Source organism: Helianthus annuus, chromosome 14 (assembly GCF_002127325.2).
Source record: "Helianthus annuus cultivar XRQ/B chromosome 14, HanXRQr2.0-SUNRISE, whole genome shotgun sequence".
In the NCBI taxonomy this organism is placed as follows: Eukaryota; Viridiplantae; Streptophyta; class Magnoliopsida; order Asterales; family Asteraceae; genus Helianthus; species Helianthus annuus.
The window spans coordinates 6,340,280-6,349,712 of record NC_035446.2 but is presented as its reverse complement, the minus strand read 5'-3'; the positions used below and the strand labels follow the sequence as shown (position 1 = coordinate 6,349,712).

At 36.7% G+C, this 9,433-nt stretch overlaps 1 long non-coding RNA gene across 3 annotated transcripts; it reads left to right on the top strand.

Annotated features, from left to right (window-relative positions):
* Nucleotides 1–4,495: 4,495 nt before the first annotated feature.
* LOC110905251 lies at nt 4,496–7,800 on the top strand. Of its 3 annotated transcripts, none has more exons than XR_002572978.2 (3): nt 4,496–4,554; nt 5,214–5,301; nt 7,485–7,800. It is a non-coding gene; the product is annotated as an uncharacterized LOC110905251 (long non-coding RNA). The 3 variants fall into 3 exon arrangements; XR_002572977.2 differs by lacking the exon at nt 7,485–7,800 and adding an exon at nt 6,913–6,942; XR_002572979.2 differs by lacking the exon at nt 7,485–7,800 and adding an exon at nt 5,825–5,999.
* Nucleotides 7,801–9,433: the final 1,633 nt, after the last annotated feature.

The following is a 9,433-nucleotide window of genomic DNA, read 5'->3' as shown; positions in this document are numbered from 1 at the left end:
TGTATCTGCTGAATTTGGTGTTTAATAACAAAGCTTCGAGCATGGAAACTCAGAAAAGACAAACAGCAGTCGCGATGCTAGGAATACGACAAATGTTAATGGTGCATCAAATATGAACCTTGATGTTAATAGAGTTAATCTCCAAAACTGTAGTTAACACAGCCATTGGAAAGGCTATGAGAAAAGTCATGAAAAGGATCAAGAAGCTGAATGTTGTTTGCTCTAAAACACATGTCGCTACTCATGAGAAGAGCTTCATTCATACTTCAAATGCAAAGAATAATTTTAACAGAATCACATATGGCAAGGAGCCCATTCCTTTTAGGATGTACTTAAAAGTACTTTGTCTCTTGGAAGTCAAGAGACTTCAATAGTAAAAAAAAAGGCCATCGATTACAGGAAATTGCTGAATGAAGTAGAAACCATTAGGTGTATCAGCGGCTATGCTAGAAAGGACACGGTGAGGTATGCATCACAGTAATTCGATGGTAATACCCTTAATTAGTAAGGACATTAATGAAGTCCACAAGAAAGATCCCCTTATGCAAATATGGGATGGTCCAAGTTTTAAGGACCTTATTAGGGTAACCTATTATTCGCATCACGAATGGAAAAGATGGAATAAGAAATTCTGAACCTCACCATAAAAGTTCTAGGATGTCGACAGTATGTCGCAAATTTTAATTCTTGACTAAGATAGTACCCTATTCCAATTACCCAAAATCTAAACTTGAATGCAAGCAATTGATGGTGGTTAGTAGATATAACACCTCGAAAATCCGTGTCCAATAAAATAAAGACACGTGTCATGTGGGACAAACGTGTCAGGGACCCAGATCAAATACGGACGTATGGTGGGATTTAAAAAGGGCGTCATGTTATTTAAATACCTCTGAACGACCCATGGGCGACATGTTATTAAAATACCTCTGAGCGACCCAATATATATAAATCCCAAGACCATGAATCGATACGATAAATGTCCAGTAAATTAGCCGGTGGTTCCTAGATAGATTAATTTCATAGGTCTCAAAGCTTGCTCATTATGAACCCATTATGGATCTACCTCAGCTGCTCACGTTTTATAGATTAAGAAATAACCAGTCAAAGCTTAGACTGCCCTAAAATTTGACGAGGATTTTGCAGCCAAGTTTAAAAGGAGTAAGGATGGAGGCGTTTAACCCTCCTGACGTATGATTAGAGGCAGTTCACATTAATAATGACATCAGATAAATCCCTTATTGTGATTTTATTAGTTACGTCTAGTTTTAGATGCTGCTAAGTCTATCATAAAAACCATAAGCTTAGCAAACTTTTAGAAATTTCCCGTAAGAACCCCATATATTAAGTGTAAGGTAAAACTTACAGGCGAAATCATAAGAACCATTTCTTCTGTACCTGTCAGAAACCTTCAGTCGTAAAATTCTAGTGTACCCCCTCTCCAGATGAAGTACATCAGAATATGTAGTTGATATCTCTTGATCTCTATCGATTAAGAATACCAGATGTTATGGCAAAAAGCGCCATATGAGGATTGATGTATCTTAATAAGTTCCATAGATTGCTTCCATGCCTGATCAGTATGGAGGTTTAATGCATGGAACCACAAAGATATCCTGATGGTCATATGGTACTAAAGTCAACTAATGGTACTCAAAGAAGATATCCAGTATGGAATTGTTCAAGAAAATATCTTCGATTAAGGATTTCGTGGACTCGTAACATAAATGTGTCACTTATCTGACACATAATATGATAGATGAACTGGAGCCTGAGATTTGGAAAATCTCTATAACCTCCTTGTATCTTGATTATCTTCTCCTAAGATTACCCTGTATACCCCCTAAGAGGCTAGTAGAGTTAAGATTTATATCCCATTTAGGGTTGTATTATTATGAATTCTCCAAGATGGCCAGTGCCATCATTAGAAGAATCGAAACCCTGATTAAGTGAGTTTTAAAATAGAGGATTCATACAGCCTAACTTAATATTCTGAGAATTCAGGTATAGTTAATTAAGAAAGACGGTTCATTTTGCTTATGCATTGATTACCGCAACCCTATTTAGGCAGCAATTAAGAATTGCCATCAGCTGCCCAGGATCGTCGATTGGTTCAACTAACGACCAGAATTAGCTATTTCTTAAAAGTAATTTAAGCAGTGGATGGAATAACCATCTCACCTTAAGATAAGCTTTTCTATAATAGTTGCTATATAAGTATCAAGGTTGCTCCTTTGGAGACCTTGTATAGATGAAATATCAAAACGTCCGTTTAATGGACGAGACTTTGGGAAGTCCAATTATCAGGATCTGAAAGTTGCATTGGAAACAATGAATAGGATCAAACAAATCCATAATCATCTGTAAATTTGCCAGTATTCGGCAGAAAATCAAGGGCTAATGAAAGCCGCGAACCTCCTGAGTTCTTGTTAAGGAATAAGGTTCAACAAAAGATATCACCTTGGAAAGGGGTAATGCGATTTGGCAAGAAAGGTAAGTTAAGCCCAAGATATATAGGACCATTCGAGATCATCGAATGTGTTGGATCAGTGGCTTATAAGTTAAACTTACCTGAAGAGCTCAGTGGTATCCATAATGTCTTCCACATCAGCAATCTGAAGAAATGTCTAGCTGATGAGTCACTAGTCATACCACATACGGATGTACATATAGATGAGAGCTTGAAATTTGTGGAGAAACCTTTGTCGATTGAGGATCGACAGGTTAAGAAGCTTCGGAGAAAGCATGTGCCTATTGTAAAGGTTAAATGGGATGCCCGCAGAGGTCCCGAATACACGTGGGAGTTAGAATCCACAATGAAAGAAAAGAACCCTCAATTGTTTAATTAAATCTCGAGGTCGAGATTTCTTTTAAGGGGGTGAGGATGTAACACCTCGAAAATTTATGTCCAATAATGTATTGACATGTGTCATAAGCTTTGAACGTGTGAAAGATTACGTATGAAGGACTAAAGTTGACAAACAAGAAAAGTATGTGAATGTAAGGGTTCAAAATGTCAGCAATGAATAAATATGTCTTTCAATAACCCTACATGATGTTTATATCCTTAAACGAATAAATCATGGATCATACGAAGCTAATTGTGAAAGAAAGTGAGGAATAACAAACTACAGGGGCTAAATGTGTCAACATGTTTAAATTATACCTCTGAGTGATCTTTTAGCGGACCCGAAGCTTTGTAATGATAAATTATACTCACAAGAATATGTGATAAAAATTTCACAAGGTTTCGATTAAGTATGAGAAAGTTATGACAATATTCGTATACAAGGGGTTAAAAGCGTCAAATTGCAAAAGCATGTCAATTCGTAGGGTATCGAACCTTCCGGAATATGACCATGAGTTAATTATACTCTATTTAAACTTTGTATAGCTTAGATATAGGCTTAGAGGTGTTTGGTGCGCAAAAAATAAACTTTTAGGTCATGCAGGGACTAAAAGTGTCAAAAAGTGCACAAGTTTGCATTTTCGCGCATATCTTGCATTCTGAATATCCCCGGACACCCAAAAATTTATGTAAGCACTAAAATATTTTATTTTAGTGTTTGGATTGATAAAATTCCATTCGTCGCGTAATTTGGATCGTTTTTAGCGTCCGTCCGCATTTCGTCGTAATTAGCCGAACAACGGGGCCGTACGACCAAACGAACCGACATCCGGCATATTTTTGAGCATGTTTCATGTTCCCTATGCTTAGGCATCATTGTAGAGCCTTAAAAATGGTTTAACGGGCCTCAAATGTGTCGGGAATGACAACTATCAAGTGCAGGGGCCAAAAGTGACAAGTTCTGAAACTGGCCATGTGCAGGTCAGGTCCTTACGGACCGTATGAAGGACCTTACGGTCCGTAAAGCATTGCCAGCAACCAGAATTTGAAAACCAGCCTTGGTTTTGCTCTTGTCTCTCAATCCTTGAATCTAGGGGCTGCCCATTGTTTTGTAAACTATGGGTAATAGGTGTATGGCTCAGATTTGATCACGGTTTACGAGGAACTGTAACACCCCGAAAATGGGTTTGATAATCAAACTCCGTTAATACTAAAAAACGGGTAAAGTACCGTTAGTGGCAAAATTACCCGGTAAATATTAGGATTTAAATGATTAATCCTAATATTAAATAAAAAGTGAACAAAAGCTTTTAAGGAAATAAAATGGATAAAAGGCCCGGGTTAACGGGACCTAAAATAAACTTAGTCATAATTTCCCCCGAGCCCACTAAGTTAACTAGGAATGTTTAACCTGGTTAATAGATGGGAATATTGTTAGGAATAAGTAGGTTGTGGCCTACTTAATAACGAACCAAACATGAGGGACCAAAGTTGGATATCTAGAAAATGATTTTATATAAAATCATTATAGTAAATAAATAAAAACAAACACACATATATGTGTGTGCGTACAAGAGAAGCCAGGAGCAAGCTCCCATGGAGCTTCACCCTAAAATTCAACAAAACCCTCAAATTGGAGGATCAAACAATGGCCAAGCTCGGATCTGAATACATAGAAACGGTCACCAAGTCAGGGGGATCGTAAGGTATGTCGAATTTCTAGCATTCTTGAAGTTGTGAAAATCGATTAATCTTGAATGATACGATCTATGTATAAATCATAGAAGTTATGGCTGAATTTGGGATGTAGGATTGCTTAGGAACAAACCCTAAGTGAAGATTTAGAATAAATAGCTATGATTTAGGTGTTTGGTTAAATCACCATACCTAGCTAAGTGGGTTTTACAACAAAATGATGAACACTTAATTTAGAGTGTTGAATTAATGAATATTGATGTTATGATGTAAGTTCTAAATGTAGTTCACAAACACTAGACATAGAGGGATTGTTTTGATGTGAATCTTGGTAAAAAATGACTAGTTATGAACTAGTTTGTAAATGTGTAAAATTCTGCCCAATAGGTGTTTGATGAAATGCCTCAATGAAAGTTAAGATGTTGAAATTTCTAGTGAAAACCACATTTGAATAATAGGGCAAGGTAGGCGAAATATGAAACAAGAAAAGTTCTAATCATCATGTTGATTTAGACTTAATGTCGTAAATCATGTGATTGAAAGTAGTTAACTTTAATAAGCTAAGTTTACTAACGATGAAGTCGAATATAGGCTTCGACATAAAGTCCGTAAGATGAAATAGTCATAATGTTGATGACTAATCTAACCATCTTACGAATCATAATGATAGTTTGACTCTTGACAAGCTAGAAGGAGACTTGGGCAAGGAACGGGTCAAACGGTTCGTGTATGGGAAAAAGAGCATAATCGGATGCAAGGTAAGCGACGCTTACATCCTTTTTGTAGAATATGCATTATTTTGTAAACTACTAATGCGATTATTATAATATTCGGATTAAGGGTTCCGACGTTATTAACATGAGTCGGAACAAACAAATATGATAAAAACCATGTATAATGGTAAAAAGAGATGAAGCGGTAATTTAGTCATGTAATGACTATTAACTAAGAAGCTTTCGTTAAGATTATTTTAACTGCAACTAATAACGAGAAAATGAGTAAAAATGGAAATTTAGTCAAGTATTGGCTAAAGTAAAATTGGAGTTAAAAAGGGGCACCCGTGGCGTAAGCCAAACGGGTGAAAACATAAGAAAGGAGTTTAAGAGAAAAAGGGGTCTAGTAGCAAAAATCCGAAATGGGTCGGATGAACAAATTGGCAATTAGTAACCATGTTTTGCTACTATTGAAAATGCCAAATCTTATAGGCCAAACGGGTCAAATGGTGTGATAACGCCATTTGACAATATCGACTAATATGGTTGTCAAGTCTTATGCTAACAGGACCGATTAGCAAATCAGAAAAATCTCATCACTATTGATTGTGTGATAATGAAAACAATGTATAAATCGGGTCTACTTGTTGATCCGGGCCAGGTACGCATATTCATGTTGTAGTTTAATATGCTATTTTGGTCGAATAAATGGGAAAGAGAGTCTTTCGTAGTAAAAAGAACAAAATTGACCAAAACGCCCTTGTTGGCTAATTCGAACAAACAACCTTTAAAGGTTGTTTGGAAACAAGTTCTATGATTAGGTAGATACTTAGAATGAGTATAGAAGCTCAAAGAGGTATTATTTTTAGTCAAATGGCACTATTAGAGTTTTGCCGTAAAATATGAATTCTAGAGGTAAAATTTGGGATATGTAAGATCACCACAAGAAACCCACCTTAATATAGCCGAGGTGGGATATTATAGGGTAAGAAATGTGGTGATGGAATACTAGAAGCAATCGAAAGCGTCTTTAGGCTCGAAAGTGCTTAAAATATCCTTAACGGGTCAAAATGAGCATACTAGTGAAAACGGGTTTAATTTGTGAATAAACCTATGATTAGAACCTAATATGGTATATCACAATTATTTGATGAAGCGTATGAAATATAGGAATCAAATAAATACGTTTATTTGGTAAAATGCATAACCGGGTCAAAATTTGGTATAAAGGGTAATAAGCCGAAGACTTAGAAGTCTTAAATTTTGTTAAGCCGAATGTCGGATTTTGACTCCAAATGATGGAGAGTCAAATTACAAACACGAAGGAAGAAACGGTAGGCCAAACGGACAAGCGGTTTGAAAGATACGGAAAATTTCGTGTCAAATTACGGCAAAAATGGGAAACTGGATGCAGGGTCCACCGTAAATTACGGTGCCACCGTAATTTACGGTGGAGATGAAAAGCCTTACGGTGGCCCCCTACTGGTTTACGGTAGGGGCATGTAAAACCAGTGGCCACCGTAAATTACGGTGCCACCGTAATTTACGGTGGAGGTCAGGTTGAAATTTTGTTTTTGTTATCATTTGTTTCTCGGACTCGTCTAGACACGTTTTAAGTCCTGTATGACTAAAGCATTTCATGGTATTGAAATGTAGGTACTTTTGGATGCCGGAAGACGATCAAGCTCAACGAAGAACCGAACACGATATAGATACACGTTTCCGCACATTGCCACGTTGTAAATTTTAAACAACGAACTCGATTAAGTTATGTTGAATAACTTATGATTTGTTAAAAGTTTTAATAAACCCGCATTTATATAATATGTGTGGTCTTAACTACACATCTAATTGTGGTAATTTCATATAAAACCGTAATTTAGTAACTAGGGTGTTACAAGTTGGTATCAGAGCCTTGGTTTAAGAGATTCAAGTATGGTGGGGAGAACCATGCTTGGACTTAAACCTTACGCTCTTGATAAAGATTGGTGTTCGGTTCGAGGCTTGATCGTAAATCCGGTAAGTACATGTATGTTAATGGTTTAGTGTGTTAAAGTATTGTAAATAACACATAGGGTTACCGTGTAATACACATTACCCCAACTAAATGATTGATATAGTTGGCAAAAATACGCGCGTTGACGCTTATAGTAGAAAAAGCCTTGTATTATAGTACGGGGGATTATTGACGTTGACATTACTAACTTCTGTGAATGTCTTGACTTAAGGACACTTGCATTTAAAGATGACAAAGGACAAACAAATTAAGGATGTGATAGAGGAATAGTCCGGGGCATGACAAGAGGAACATGCTCACTAAGGACTAAATCGCATAAAGACCGCGAACAAGGTTAATGGCAAGAGACGCCCGTCGGGGCAAGCATTATCAGGTGCGTGCTTTTAAATATAATCGCGCAATTAGCAATATGCAACAAACATGTAAAGAATGATTGTCGCATATGTAAATTACAAACTTGGGAAACCTGAATAGAATACCTATCCAGGATATTATTTCCAAGAAAACTAAATAGAGGTGTTACTTACATGGGGTGTGATGTGAAAACTATAATAAGGTCGTGTATGTCATGTGTTAATCGCTTACTCTGGCCAAGTAAGTAGTGGCATATGATACCATGAGTTTCTTATAGCAGACACATTTACATCTGATGTAGTAAGGACGGGATAAATGGGACAAATTAAAAAGTACCCAAAAGAATCAAATGAGCAAATATTTGATAATAATGTAAACGCACAGCCGAGAGACGGAAGCGTATTACATTAGAAAAATGAGCCCAAGTGAAGGGACAAAGAAACATGTAAAATGATGTAAACATGTATTGGGAGGGGGTGTTCTTACACTCGAACCCGGAAAACGAAAGCATGTAAAATGATTTAGACATGAATTGGGAGGGGGTGTACTTACACTCGAACCCGGAAAATGAAAGCATGTAAAATGATTTAGACATGAATTGGGAGGGAGTGTACTTACACTCGAACCCGGAAAACGCAAGCATGTAAAATGATTTAGACAAGTGTTTGGGAGGGAGTGTACTTACACTCGAACCCGGAAAATGCGGATGTCTATAAACGAGTCGTTTTTGTAAAACGCCAAACTTGAGAACAAAGTAGGAATATAAAAGCGAAACGAAGTCATAATGCGTACCGTAAGGGTTGCAATAATAACGACTTCGGTAAAACACCCGGTTGGTGGGTAAGGAATTAAACACATGCGTAGACCGAGAAACGGGAACTCGGATGGAAAGTTAAAAGACTTGGATTTTGAGTCATTACTAAAAGATGACAAGATAAAGTAAATAGAAGTTTTGATAAATCATGTTCAACTATTTTAAAGTTGAACGGGTCGAACAAATATTGAAGTTTGACATTCATAAGTGACAAATTTTCACACGAACAAGTTAAACGGGTTAGATAAAACGAAACATTGGAAAAGATAAAGAACCCGGTAATGGGACGAGATTGAATGCAAATATGAGCGCAAACCGAATAAAGGAAAGCGCGAGATATTAATGAACCCATGTAATGGGTCGGAATTAAATATGAGATGATTGTGGACACGAATCACATTATAACCAAGCAAGCTGTAAAAAGTAACTGGACTAATAAGTCTAGTTAGCGAGACCGGTTAAGGTCAGCAATTAAAATCAAGAAATTTGGTTTGCTTGTAAGCGGTGGATTCGGTATAACTAAATCGAATGAATAAATTTGAAAACAAAAGAAATTGTTGCTAAAAGTGAAAATTCTCACTAAAGACCTTTAAACGGGTCAAGGTAATGGATTCATAAAGAATTCCATAGTATATGAAAGCGATGGATATTGCTAAGTTAACTAAACTAGTGGAAATAACAAAATTACGTTATTTCAAGTTGCACTATGTCGTATGAGATGTGTAGACAATTAGTAACCAAAAAGATGTTACCATACTTTTCTGGTACTACTAACGATTGGTTAAAAATATAAGTAATGTTTAAAAGAATTCTAAGATCGAATACATTGAGTTTAAACTCAATGAATTATGTAAGAAAAGGTTTCGAGGACGAAACCTCTTTAAGGGGGGGGGGGGGTAGACTTGTAACACCCCGAAAATGGGTTTGATAATCAAACTCCGTTAATACTAAAAAACGGGTAAAGTACCGTTAGTGGCAAAATTACCCGGTAA